This window comes from Coregonus lavaretus, assembly GCF_964263955.1.
Source record: "Coregonus lavaretus genome assembly, chromosome: 4".
In the NCBI taxonomy this organism is placed as follows: domain Eukaryota; kingdom Metazoa; phylum Chordata; class Actinopteri; order Salmoniformes; family Salmonidae; genus Coregonus; species Coregonus lavaretus.
This window is the reverse complement of record NC_139991.1, coordinates 32,959,518-32,971,936: the sequence shown is the minus strand read 5'-3', so window position 1 is coordinate 32,971,936 and position 12,419 is coordinate 32,959,518. Positions and strand designations below refer to the sequence as shown.

The 12,419-nt window shown below is 41.0% G+C and overlaps 1 protein-coding gene across 2 annotated transcripts in view; it reads right to left on the bottom strand.

Annotated features, from left to right (window-relative positions):
- Nucleotides 1-12,419, bottom strand: part of LOC311128500 (semaphorin-4D-like) — a 129,123-nt gene that overhangs the window by 77,571 nt on the left and 39,133 nt on the right. The gene's annotated exons all lie outside the window — the stretch shown is intronic.

Here is a 12,419-nt window from a genome sequence, read left to right as displayed (position 1 = left end):
TCACCAACTTAGTGAGGTATACCGTTGCCATGGCTAAAGGAGGAGCCGAAGCCGCCGAGCATGAAATGTTTCCCTACCACCGAGAAACCCACCAGGCAACCAGACGGTGGAAAGACTGCTCTAGTATATATTTCAGAGCATAATTGCCAAAACGTTTCACTAAATAAAATTGCCTAAACAAATGTGATTACCTGCTGAAAATCTAGTGTACATGTTGCTGTTATGGTTGCATCAATGTGTTCAGTCATCACATGGTGCAGTGTATGTACACAAGGGTTAGGAAAGGCACTTGACTACAGCAGAAAACCTGTGTTTATGTACACCATTGTTGAATATGTGTTTCTAAATAAAGAAACCCATATAGTTATTTGAAATACGTTTTTATATTGCATTACTGCAGTTCTAGCATAAGTCGCCACAAAAGATGAATACATCATTATGTAGAGCACATTCTCTAATCCTGTAATATAGAGCCTATCCTGCAATAGAGCTCTGATATTACAATGTAATGAGAACCCTCTCAATTTCGGATTTTTATTAGGATGTTGGTGGACACATAATTTGGAATATTTCAGTCACCAATGCACTTAACACTAGAACTGCCAAGAAGGTAAATCTGACCATTTTCAATTTTATAATTTCAATTACTATGTTTCAATAAAAACTTTGAACCCACTTGTCCCGGACATTTCCTAAATGTGAATTTTACACTCTAACAGTACTTTCAGAAAAATATCAAAAAAGACTAAAACTTTAAAAGCATTTCATCCTCAAAGCGCCATTGATCTTATGCATATTTAACAGCAGCATAGCCAGGCCCCGAGGAGTACCAATGGCCACCACTATTATAAATCCAATTAACTAGAAAAGCCTGGCCTTATTGGACCCCCCTTCATGCCAATGTCATTTGGTTGTGTTTATGAAGGTGTTAGGCAATATTAGAATACAACATTTAAATATTTGAAAGAACATACAATTTTCATGAGTTTGTTACAGCAGGCTGTACATTATCGGTCAAAGGTTTGGACACCTACTCATTCCAGGGATTTTCTATATTTTGACTATTTCCTACACTGTAGAATAATAGTGAAGACATCAAAACAATGAAATAACACATATGGAATGATGTAGTAACCAAAAAAATAGTTAAATCAAAATATATTTTATATTTGAGATTCTTCAAAGTAGCCACCCTTTGCCTTGATGACAGCTTTGCACACTTTTGACATTCTCTCAACCAGCACCATGAGGTAGCCACCTGGAATGTGTTTCAATTAACAGGTGTGCCTTGTTAAAAGTTAATTTGTGGAATTTCTTTCCTTCTTAATGCGTTTGAGCCAATCAGTTGTGTTGTGACAAGGTAGGGGTGGTATACAGAAGATAGCCCTATTTGGTAAAAGACCAAGTCCATATTATGGCAAGAACAGCTCAAATAAGCAAAGAGAAACGACAGTCCATCATTACTTTAAGACATGAAGGTCAGTCATTACGAAAAATTTCAAGAACTTTGAAAGTTTATTCAAGTGCAGTCGCAAAAACCATCAAGCGCTATGATGAAATTGGCTCACATGAGGACCGCCACAGGAAAGGAAGACCCAGAGTTACCTGCTGCAGAGGATAAGTTCATTAGAGAGTTAACTGCACCTCAGATTGCAGCCCAAATAAATGCTTCACAGAGTTCAAGTAACAGACACATCTCAACATCAACTGTTCAGAGGAGACTGTGTGAATCAGGCCCTCATGGTCAAATTGCTGCAAAGAAACCACTACTAAAGGACATCAATAAGAAGAAGAGACTTGCTTGGGCCAAGAAACACGAGCAATGGACATTAGACTGGTGGAAATCTGTTCTTTGGTCTGATGAGTCCAAATTTGAGATTTTTGGTTCCAACCGCCGTGTCTTTGTGAGACGCAGAGTAGGTGAATGGAATATCTCTCCGTGAAGCACGGAGGACGTGTGATGTGTGGGGGTGCTTTGCTGGTGACACTGTCAGTGATTTATTTTGAATTCAAGACACACTTAACCAGCATAGCTACCACAGCATTCTGAAGCGATACGCCATCCCATCTGGTTTGTGCTTAGTGGGACTATCATTTGTTTTTCAAAAGGACAATGACCCAAAACACACCTCCCGGCTGTGTAAGGGCTATTTGACCAAGGAGAGCGATGGAGTGCTGCATCAGATGACCTGGCCTCCATAATCACCCAACCTCAACCCAATTGAGATGGTTTGGGATGGGTTGGACCGCAGAGTGAAGGAAAAGCAGCCAACAAGTGCTCAGCATATGTGGGAACTCCTTCAAAACTGTTCCAAAATGTTTGTTTAACAGTTTTTAGGTTACTACATGATTCCATGTGTTATTTCATAGTTTCGATGTCTTCACTATTATTCTACAATGTAGAAAATAGTAAAAAATTAAGAAAACCCCTTGAAAGAGTAGGTGTGTCCAATCTTTTGACTGGTACTGTATGTAAAAACTAAAAACACAGAATTTCAGGTGTAAAATCAATTTAATTTGTGGAGTGCCTTTGCTACAACTATAAAACAAGAAGCATGTTCATTAAAACATAGTAAAAGCTTATCCTTAAAGACAAAATAAAAAATAAAAAAATACCCAAACCGCAAGACATGAAGAAAATATCACTAGCCTAAACAGTGTCCTTGTGAATACTGAAAATCAGCACAAAAGCAATAATGGCTTTATAATGAATATACAGTTGAAGTCAGAAGTTTACATACACTTTAGCCAAACACATTTAAACTCAGTTTCACAATTCCTGACATTATTATTATTTAATCCTTGTAAAAATTCCGTCTTAGGTCAGTTAGTTTATTTTAAGAATGTGAAATGTCAGAATAATAGTAGAGAAAATGACTTATTTCATATTTTATTTATTTCATCACATACCCAGTGGGTCAGAAGTTTACATACACTCAATTTGTATTTGGTAGCATTGCCTTTAAATTGTTTAACTTGGGTCAAACGTTTTGGGTAGCCTTCCACAAGCTTCCCACAATAAGTTGAGTGAATTTTGGCCCATTCCTCCTGACAGAGCTGGTGTAACCGAGTCAGGTTTGTAGGCCTCCTTGCTCGCACACGCTTTTCAGTTCTGCCCACAAATGTTCTAAAGGATTGAGGTCATGGCTTTGTGATGGCCACTCCAATACCTTGACTTTGTTGTCCTTAAGCCATTTTGCCACATCTTTGGAAGTATGCTTGGGGTCATTGTCCATTTGGAAGACCAATTTGTGACCAAGCTTTAACTTCCTGACTGATGTCTTGAGATGTTGCTTCAATATATCCACATAATTTTCCTTCCTCATGATGCCATCTATTTTGTGAAGTGCACCAGTCCCTCCTGCAGCAAAGCACCCCCACAGCATGATGCTGCCACCCCTGTGCTTCACGGTTGAGATAGTCTTCTTCGGCTTGCAAGCTACCCCTTTTTCCTCCAAACATAACGATGGTCATTACGGCCAAACAGTTCTATTTTTGTTTCATCAGACCAGTGGATAATTCTAAAAAAAGTACGATCTTTGTCCCCATGTGCAGTTGAAAACCGTAGTCTGGCTTTTTTATGGCGGTTTTGGAGCAGTGGCTTCTTCCTTGCTGCGCGGCCTTTCAGGTTATGTCGATATAGGACTCGTTTTACTGTGGATATAGATACTTTTGTACCTGTTTCCTCCAGCATCTTCACAAGGTCCATTGCTGTTGTTCTGGGATTGATTTGCACTTTTCGCACCAAAGTACGTGCATCTCTAGGAGACAGAACGCGTCTCCTTCCTGAGTTGTATGACGGCTGCGTGGTCCCATGGTGTTTATACTTGTGACTATTGTTTGTACAGATGAACGTGGTACCTTCAGGCGTTTGGAAATTGCTGGCTGATTTCTTTTGATTTTCCCATGATGTCAAGCAAAGAGGCACTGAGTTTGAAGGTAGGCCTTGAAATACATCCACAGGTACACCTCCAATTGACTCAAATGATGTCAATTAGCCTATCAGAAGTTTCTAAAGCCATTATATAATTTTCGGGAATTTCCCAAGCTCTTTAAAGGCACAGTCAACTTAGTGTATTGTAAACTGGAATTGTGATACAGTGAATTATAAGTTTACTGTCTGTAAACAATTGTTTGAAAAATTACTTGTGTCATGTACAAAGTAGATGTCCTAACAGACTTGCCAAAACTATAGTTTGTTAACAAGACGTTTGTGGAGTGGTTGAAAAACGAGTTTTAATGACTCCAACCTAAGCGTATGTAAACTTCTGACTTCAACCGTAAGTGTTGATATGACAGCAGTCAAAAATAGTATATTATTGTCACTTATTGGACACATTATTTGTGGCCTCGCTCGTGCTTACAGTATGGAGTGAGTCTTCATGCAACAGTTGAATCTCATTTAGCTGTTATCCCTTGTCCTAACAGTCACCACAAATCTTTGGCACATTCACTTGATTGCAGCACTTTCCACAAACAAGTCGCTTGCAGCTGTCGTGGGTTCTGTTCCGAATGCATCTGCTCACCTTGCAGTTTCTCCTCCCCGGGAGCTGTGCACAATTTGGCTCGCGTGTAATCTTTGCTGCTGCCTTGGCCCTCATATGTCTCTCACATAGCCCGTGTGCCAGACTCATGATGAAGTCTATCCTGCTCATGGGATGTTCATGCACTGCTTGAACAACAAATGTGCATTGATAGCAGCTAAGTCAAGCATGTTGTAGAGCATATCAACAGGCCAACGGTGAGTTCCTCCTTTCACCTAATACAGCTGTGCCATCTGATCTGAAACATTATCCAACACTCGCACAACTGCTGCCCGATTTGGAAAGCCGTTCAGCATTAATCAGAACAATAATCAGAGATGTCATGATCCATTTCTTCCCCTCCAGCTAACGCAGCATGTGCATCCATTCGTCACGTTCTTGTAAATTCCGCATGCTCTCACTGTGTAGCCTACTCCAAGTAGGCCTAAAGTAGAAAAATAAGACTGCTTGGATTTGGTGGACTGATATAGGGTACATCGTTTTAAGATTCTAATTAGAATAGATTAATACAATAGAATGGCCTGCCCTGTTATTCATTCACAATTGGTAATTACATAATTATGCATCGTTCGCTTCCACTCACCCATTCTCCCCCATCATACTATACTTCATTTATTTAATCTGTTGTCACATGTGTGAAATTAGTTTTGGTGTAGTTGAGACAATTATCAGATTATCAACACTGGGCATGGCACATTTAACTATCAGAGAAGGAGAGGAGCAGACCGGGGAAAACGATTTTAAAAAATAACATGCCTTCCTAATACTGGTTATTCAGTGCATTCGGAAAGTATTCAGACCCCTTCCTTTTTTTCCACATTGTTACGTTACAACCTTATTCTAAAATTGATTAAATTAATACAAATCCTCAATCTAAACACAATGCCCTATAATGACAAAGCGAAAACAGGTTTGACATTTTTGCTAATTTATCACAAATAAAAAACATAAATATCTTATTTACATAATTATTCAGACCCGTTGCTATGAAATTGAGCTCAGGTGCATCCTGTTTCCATTGATCATCCTTGAGATGTTTCTACAACTTGATTGGAGTCCACCTGTGGTAAATTCAGTTGATTGGGCATGATTTAGAAATATAGACAGGTCTGTGCCTAAGGTCACACAGTTGACAGTGCATATCAGAGCAAAAACCAAGCCATGAGGTCAAAGGAATTGTCCGTAGAACTCCGAGACAGGATTGTGTCGAGGCACAGATCTGGTGAAGAGTACCAAAAAATGTCTGCAGCACTGAAGGTCCCCAAGAACACGGTGGCCTCCATCATACTTAAATGGAAGAAGTTTGGAAGCACCAAGACACTTCCTAGAGCTGGCCGCCCGGCCAAACTGAGCAATCGGGGGAGAAGGGCCTTGGTCAGGGAGGTGACCAAGAACACGATGGTCACTCTGACAGAGCTCCAGATTTCCTCTGTGGAGATGGCAGTACCTTCCAGAAGGACAACCATCTCTGCAGCACTCCACCAATCAGGCCTTTATGTTATTTCTCGCATGGAATAGCCTTCATTTCTCAGAACAAGAATAGACTGACGAGTTTCAGAAGAAAGTTCTTTGTTTCTGGCCATTTTGAGCCTGTAATCGAACCCACAATTGCTGATGCTCCAGATACTCAACTAGTCTCAAGAAGGCCAGTTTTATTGCTTCTTTAATCAGCACAACAGTTTTCAGCTGTGCTAACATAATTGCAAAAGGGTTTTCTAATGATCAATTAGCCTTTTAAAATGATAAACTTGGATTAGCAAACACAACGTGCCATTGGAACACAGGACTGATGGTTGCTGATAAATGGGCCTCTGTACGCCTATGTATTCCATTAAAAATCTGCCGTTTCCAGCTACAATCGGCATTTACAACATTAACAATGTCCACACTGTATTTCTGATCAATTTGATTTGATTTTAATGGACAATTTTTTTTGCTTTTCTTTCAAAAACAAGGAAATTTGACCCCAAACGTTTGTGTATACACACAAACACACACACACACACACACACACACACACACACTTTAAAAAATATATATTTCCCTTTATTACTTTCCAACCCCACCACCCCTCCCCTAATTGGAGTAAACTAGTGAACAACAACGCTTAGGCCTCTACTTCCAGCTCATACATACTACATACATTTTATGGACACAGTCAAGGGTGAACCATTCTTGATACACACTCAAACCGGTGTGCCTGGCACCTACTAGCATACCCGTTCAAAAGTACTTACATTTTTTGTCTTTCCCTTTCACCCTCTGAATGGCACATATACACAATACATGTCTCAATTGTCTCAAGGCTTAACATTCTTTAACCTGTCTCCTCCCATTCACCTACACTGATTGAAGCGGATTTAACAAGTGACATCAATAAGGGATCAAAGCTGTCACCTGGATTCACATGGTCAGTCTATGTCATGGAAAGAGCAGGACATGTTTGGAACAATCAGTGTATTTTACAGTAAGAATATAATGGAATATCCAAATGGCTATTGTGGATTGTCACCAGTAAACGTACTCACGTGAGGAATGCATGGAGCCATGGTTATTCTAGGAAAAAGTCATATTTTGAAACAGAGATCATCCGCGTAGGTTGTACAGTTATTAGGCAGAAAATAAGTTCATTAGAAACCTTGGAATCTGCTCTTTCTGTTGGTGTATAGCAAATCAAAACGTCTGGCCTGCATGGACCTCTGTAGCATGATATGGAAGAAGTGCTATTTGGTAAGCTTCTTGCTTCTTTGTCAATGTACGCTGCACAGGTCTTCAGGCTTTTCATTCTCTATTTGACAATATTGGTCACCCATCAGACTATTGTCAATTTAATCTCATCTTTAGGCCACATCTTTTTTTTAAATTATTATTATTATTATTATTATTATGTGAAATTAGTTTTAATATAGTTTAGGTGTGGTTTGGAGGGGCCAGCTGGGCAGGCAACTGTTGTCTTACAGTCTTATAATCTTATTTTAGTATTTACAGTCTATGCACTTCTGGATCAATAAATACATATTCTGACTGTAAGGCAACAGTTGCAATACATTTGCATCTGTTGACCTGAGGTTTCTTATGACTTATTTTAACATAAATGCATTCATTTAGCAATTTATTATTGAACTTTTATACAATAGAAATATCAACGGTCAAAATGACCGTCATGGCCATTCTAGTAGTTATGGAATTCCGGCGCTCTGAGTGTTAAGCCTATCTGTAGATCTCTAGCCTGTCATTTGTGTCCAGTAATGCATCAGCAGAATAAGACATGAGTCTATCAGCTTTTCGTTCCATCAAAAAGATTAAAATAGCAACACATCATTAGCTAAATAGATTATACCCATCCGCATGTCAACACATAGGGTATAAAATCCCACGCCTATCCAGCACGGGAGAGGAGAACTGACAGCCTAGATACATCAGCTAGATGGGTTTTCTCTGCTCTTTTAGCCTACAAATAGGGCCTGGCTATTGCGGTTTCAGCAAGTAGGCAATTCTACACTAGGCTTTTGATGATTACACTGCTCCCTGCCGCTGACATTACTCAGCAATCACCCATGACATGTAGGTCAAGTTAAACTTCACCACCTAATCCAAAAACTATTTGTTAAAAGGCTGTAATGGGTTTAGGTCTGCTGTTGCTTATACCATAACAGAGAGGCTCCAGGAGAGAAGTGTTATTGGGGTTCCCAGACTTGGGCTGTTGCAGTGACTGTATTACCACCAAACTGGCAGTCATGACCGCAGTAAAATTCCACATGACCGTTGAGTCACGGTAATCTCCTCTTATGCACTCTGGACATGTGTTTGTAGTACCCAACTTGCTAACAACCATCAGGTCCTAATGGCCTTGTACTCAGGGCTCTCCTGTCCCTCTAAGCACTCTGACATCAATGCTAACGCAATCTAATAATAACATCAAACACTTATCAAAACAGTATTGTGCTTAAAAAAAATAAAAACTCACCTCACTGTGATGATCAATTTGAAGAAAGAAGTTTAACAGCAGGTTGAAACTGAGTAAAACATGGTCGTTTTGGATGTTGTTTCAAAGCCTAACACAACAGAAAGCGCTTTCTAAGGTGATGATATATTCAAGCTTATGCACACACATACCCTGAATTAAAATATGATTGTGCTGTTATACAATACATAGTCTACAGCATATTAAGCATGGCAGAAAAACATAAAACAAAACTGATTTAAGAAGTCTTTGGTACATAATTGGTCTAGCCTATCTTCCAAAATTAAACAAATTAGAGTAATTGCCTTTGAGTGTGGACTGTATTATTATGCATACTGGATGGACTGGTTACCTTATGCTACGCTCCAAAATGTCTGGGAGAGAATGTGTAGCCCTAGGCATTGCTGTTGGTTTATTGATTGTGCAGGGCGGCTTTAAGTTAGCCTACAATTATAGTGAATTTCTATTTGATTTTTGTATATTTTCATAATTAGAGAATCTCACCACCATGCATGTCCATCTACTCCTCCCTCTCTCCTTTATTGCTTTCTCGAGTGCGCAGAGGGGCTGTCAACAGTTTAATGAAATATGTTTTGTTGCGAAAACATGTTACTATCGATGTTCCCGAACCAATTTCACTTGGTTTCCCAAATTAAGCACCTGGTAGCTGCATGAACATGGTTGGAGAGCCCATGGCATACAGAGTTTGGGCAGAATATCACCTGTCACGCAGCGAGAGTATGCTCCTCAAACAGTGGTTGATGCAGGGAGTGAAATAAGTGTTCTTATATTTCTCAGCTGCTCAGCTTTAAAACCGAAGTAGCCTACCCAGCATCATTGAAAAACTGACCAGAGGGAAGGTGCTATTCAAGTGCATAGGGACTTATTTCGTCCCCTGCCCCTGTTCCTGCCCATTTGCCCATTAGTAAAGACAAGATTAAATTGACAATAGTCTGATGGGTGAAAATACACCGCTCAAAAAAATAAAGGGAACACTTAAACAACACAATGTAACTCCAAGTCAATCACACTTCTGTGAAATCAAACTGTCCACTTAGGAAGCAACACTGATTGACAATACATTTCACATGCTGTTGTGCAAATGGAATAGACAACAGGTGGAAATTATAGGCAATTAGCAAGACACCCCCAATAAAGGACTGGTTTTGCAGGTGGTGACCACAGACCACTTCTCAGTTCCTATGCTTCCTGGCTGATGTTTTGGTCACTTTTGAATGCTGGCGGTGCTTTCACTCTAGTGGTAGCATGAGACGGAGTCTACAACCCACACAAGTGGCTCAGGTAGTGCAGCTCATCCAGGATGGCACATCAATGCGAGCTGTGGCAAGAAGGTTTGCTGTGTCTGTCAGCGTAATGTCCAGAGCATGGAGGCGCTACCAGGAGACAGGCCAGTACATCAGGAGACGTGGAGGAGGCCGTAGGAGGGCAACAACCCAGCAGCAGGACCGCTACCTCCGCCTTTGTGCAAGGAGGAGCAGGAGGAGCACTGCCAGAGCCCTGCAAAATGACCTCCAGCAGGCCACAAATGTGCATGTGTCTCCTCAAACGGTCAGAAACAGACTCCATGAGGGTGGTATGAGGGCCCGACGTCCACAGGTGGGGGGTTGTGCTTACAGCCCAACACCGTGCAGGACGTTTGGCATTTGCCAGAGAACACCAAAATTGGCAAATTCGCCACTGGCGCCCTGTGCTCTTCACAGATGAAAGCAGGTTCACACTGAGCACATGTGACAGACGTGACAGAGTCTGGAGACGCCGTGGAGAACGTTCTGCTGCCTGCAACATCCTCCAGCATGACCGGTTTGGCGGTGGGTCAGTCATGGTGTGGGGTGGCATTTCTTTGGGGGGCCGCACAGCCCTCCATGTGCTCGCCAGAGGTAGCCTGACTGCCATTAGGTACCGAGATGAGATCCTCAGACCCCTTGTGAGACCATATGCTGGTGCGGTTGGCCCTGGGTTCCTCCTAATGCAAGACAATGCTAGACCTGATGTGGCTGGAGTGTGTCAGCAGTTCCTGCAAGAGGAAGGCATTGATGCTATGGACTGGCCCGCCCGTTCCCCAGACCTGAATCCAATTGAGCACATCATGTCTTGCTCCATCCACCACAGACTGTCCAGGAGTTGGCGGATGCTTTAATCCAGGTCTGGGAGGAGATCCCTCAGGACACCATCCGCCACCTCATCAGGAGCATGCCCAGGCGTTGTAGGGAGGTCATACAGGCACGTGGAGGCCACACACACTACTGAGCCTCATTTTGACTTGTTTTAAGGACATTACATCAAAGTTGGATCAGCCTGTAGCATGGTTTTCCACTTTAATTTTGAGGGTGACTCCAAATCCAGACCTCCATGGGTTGATACATTTGATTTCCATTGATAATTTTTGTGTGATTGTTGTCAGCATATTCAACTATGTAAAGAAAAAAAGTATTTAATAAGATTATTTCATTCATTCAGATCTAGGATGTGTTATTTTAGTGTTCCCTTTATTTTTTTGAGCAGTGTATGATCACTTGATGAGAGAACAGCTGTGCAGCCCAGGGCAAGGAACAGAGTGCAAGCTTTTTTTTACAACTTTCTCAAATCTTCAATAGCCTGTAGTTGCATCATGCAGCCCATATATGTTTGATTTCTAAGACATTCTAAGGTTTGTATCATTCACAACTAAATTAGCCAAATAACTAAATCTAGAGTATAGGACCCTTTTCAAAATGATCACTTTTACGCTGAACATAGCCACTTCATATGCGCACTCAGTCCGGAATGGGAAAAAATATCCTTTCCATTTTATTCAGCTAATTTCAAATTATATTTTTCTTACTATAAAATCATTATATAAAATAATGGCACAGGTCTTATAAGCATATCTTGTCTAAACGAACAAGCCTACAGCCTATGGCATGGCACTTAGCCAGATAAAATACAGTAGGCCAACTCATTATGTTCTTCTGAAATACATTTTCTTCATATCATGTTTCTTTAGACCTGACTAAAATAAATAATGGATTTATTGTGATGGTGTATATTAAACTGATTAAGACTATTTTTTTTTTTTATGTATATGTTCCAAAGGCGCACATCAGCAGCTTGAATGCGTGGAGGCGCGAAACGTGTTTATGTTAATAAGCGGTCAAATTACCATGACACCGGCAGACTTTTGCATGACAATAACCGGCTGACAAAATGTCATGACCGCTACAGCCCTAACCCAGTCCAGTGCTGATCTAGGATCAGGTCTTCCCTGTCCATAATAATCTAATTATGATCTAAAATACAAAACTGATCCTATATCAGCACTCCTACTATGAGAGGCTTGATAAATACGAGTCCAGACTAGACAGCCTCTAGCTTTGGATCCTGGAGCCAGTGGCAGTGACTTCCTGGGTACTCTGGGGGAAACCCTCCTGGCTGGCTGTCGTCTAGTGTTCCTGTATGCCTCCTCCTACTTGAAAAGACCGCCTGGAATTTCAGCCTGTTGGGCAGTAAATTAGTTAAACGCCCAGTGCAGTCAAAAACATGCTTTTCCTGCATTGTATTTATATTTCCACACTGAGGTTGGAATAATACTGTGAAAATGATGATAATGCCCTTTTAGTGTAAGACCTGTTTGAAAAGACCGCCTGAATTTTCAGCCTGTTTTGGTGGGATTAGTTACATTTACATTTTAGTCATTTAGCAGACGCTCTTATCCAGAGCGAGTGCATACATTTTTTTTTGCTTCATACTGGTCCCCCGTGGGAATCGAACCCACAACACTGGTGCTGCAAGCACCATGCTCTACCAACTGAGCTACACGGGACAGTGTAGACCAATAAGAAAGAGAGGTACTTTGCTCCATTCATCTTTCCCTCGATCCTGACTAGTCTACTTGATGCTGAAAAACATCCCCA